The sequence below is a fragment of the Melitaea cinxia genome, chromosome 19 (genome assembly GCF_905220565.1).
Source record: "Melitaea cinxia chromosome 19, ilMelCinx1.1, whole genome shotgun sequence".
Taxonomy (NCBI): domain Eukaryota; kingdom Metazoa; phylum Arthropoda; class Insecta; order Lepidoptera; family Nymphalidae; genus Melitaea; species Melitaea cinxia.
Window position 1 is genome coordinate 5,623,344 of NC_059412.1, and position 2,816 is coordinate 5,626,159.

The following is a 2,816-nucleotide window of genomic DNA, read 5'->3' on the forward strand; positions in this document are numbered from 1 at the left end:
CAAAATACACATTAAACTACAAATTAAACATCATTCAAATCAATCACTTGAATTTGTAATGTTTATGTATGTCGGACGTCAACATTTTGGATTTACAAATGCTAGCAAAATAACGCGGGTACTACTTGACGAAATAAGCGGTTTTTATTATTACGTCAGGAAACTATTAACCAAGAAGCCTTTTGAATATAAAGGTTGAAAAATTCTTAAATTTTTTACACTTAATATTTTTAGTTATAATGAATCACAGCCATTTGTAATAATCTGCAAGAATCAAATCAACTAATCAAACTTATAATCGTTGTACGGTCAATCATTAGTTTCTAAACAAGCAACTAAAGTTCGCAGAGGTGTGTACTTTTGAATTTCCAAATATTTTTTTAATTTTAGAAGACTTACCTTTCATAAATAATATTCAAAATTTTATTATTAATAAGAAACCGAAAAATAAAAGAAACAAAAGATATCAGCTGTTCCGAATGCATAACTAGACGCTTCATGTTTTGGCATGTCTTTAACAACGACGATATGTTACGTTAAGCAAATTACGACTTGTCAAAACATCCCTAATTAGCTAGTATGTTCGGTAGTATGGCGTTAAAGTAAAGATATACATTGATTTGTTAAGTCATTCCAAAGTGTTGTTAATGACAAAATTACATATAAATGTATCTAAAGTATTTAAGCGCTGATTGTATGTATTTGTACACATATAGCGTATACAAAATTTTTAGGTATACAATTTTTTATTTTGCTGTTGTCGTTGGTTTATAAATGCATGCAATACAAAATTTAAAGAAAATTTTGTATTGTTTTATTAATACAAAGATGTGTTAAATAGCTCATTATAAATTCGTTTCCTTACAAATCAAATTGAATTTACCATTCAAAAACATTTTTTCAATACATTCGATTGTTTTTATTTACCATACTATCCGACATTTCAGCTAATACGAAATATATTTTTCAAGCTCAATAAAATATAGTGGTCCGTCTGACCTCACGTCGGAGACGGCGTCATAAAACAGATACGATGACAGTGAAAGGTTAAGGAGTAACAATTGCCTGCGGCTTTGCTCGCGTAGTAAGCGAGTAAATTCTTTTATAATAATGAGCCCTAATAATGTGTAATGTTTTTTTTAAGAGATCTTTATCAGCAGTGGGTTGTTATTCAAATGAAACGAATTTTCTATACAAACTTTTGTACCATATTTTAACTTCTTAACAAAAGCAATTTCCAAATAATTGGAATATTTGTAATAATATTCAAGGAATTTATTAAGAGTCAATTAGTTATTTTTATTATTGTATTTTAAAATGGTAATTTTTGTTTTTTTAGGTTCTTCAATATAATTATACATTTATAACGTAATTATGAGATACTGCTTTGACAATTTCATTAATTTATTAATTATCTGACAGCGTTCAAGAATCCAACCAAACAATCAACTAACGAGCCAACCCAAAAACCAAATAATCATTAACCTATCAGACACCCAAAAATCAATTATCTAAAATGTTCCTCTTACTGTCTATCAAAAAATGCAGCGCTGATCAAAATGGTGACAAACTTACTGTAGAGTAGTGACTTTCAGGTGATTTAATATAGAATCCACTTTGTTTAAATTGGAATTCATAGTGTAATATTTAATTTCATAAGTCATATAGTGTATCCTTAGTGTAGTGAGTTTTCAAAGTTTGTATATCAATTTTACTTTGCTGAGTTGACGGGACTAAAAGCCTTTTAGGATAACGGCTGACCACAATAAAGGAATTGGCACATATAACTTTGTTTCAATGTATTTTATAGTCATTGTTAAACATGTAATGTTATTGAATTATTTATTTATTTTATTAATTTAATTAAACTCGATTTTAGTTGTAGTGTATATTAGTAATGATACATGGTGTAAATGTAATAATTCATTTTTTTGAATAAAAGATGTTTAAGGTGCTTTCTATAATTACAGCTCTTTATTGTACATGTGATATAAAGAATAGTACAAAAAAAATAAACAAGTCAAAAAGCGGCCTTATCGTTAAAGACAGAACTCTTCCAGGTAATATTTGGGCAGAGGGAATGGTAAAAAGATGTTATAGAATAGATCATGGTAGATACTTTAAATCAGCAATAAAGAAGATGAAATATTTTTAGAAAAAAAAAATTGTATTTGTCAATATCAAAATATAAATAAAGCTTACATTTTTTTTACATTGACGAGGTTAGGTCTTACTATACCCAGCATTTTCTAATATTAAAATATCATCAATATTTGAATATTACTATGAAAACCTTTTAAAACTTTTCTATTCGGACAGAGCTGCGAATGATTTATAGTGTGTGTTGAGTGAAAGAAAAAGGTCAGTGATTTTCAACGTTATTCATTACTTACTTTTATTCTTCGACTAACCTTGTACGGGTACGTGTAAGATTAATTAATGTTTTTCTCAGTATCCAATGCCTGAAATTATAATAAATCTATCTCGATTCAAGGATATTGCGACCTTTATATTGGGTATTGTGTTAACAAGAGCGTATACAAGGTTACACTAACCCAATTCAATATAGTAAAAGACGTAAAAATACCCAATTAATGTGACAAATATATTTCTCACTACGAATAAATATTAAAGTAATTAAAAGAAATAAGTTAAATTGTTTATTTTTTTATTTGTTTTTATATTCTATCTCTCATACATTTTTAGGTATATAGCAGCTCAATTATATACTTATGTATTCTCTGGACTTTTCATATATTATAAATTTTTTGCTTTGTTTTTTATGATTACATAATTAATTTTGTTTTATTTTAACT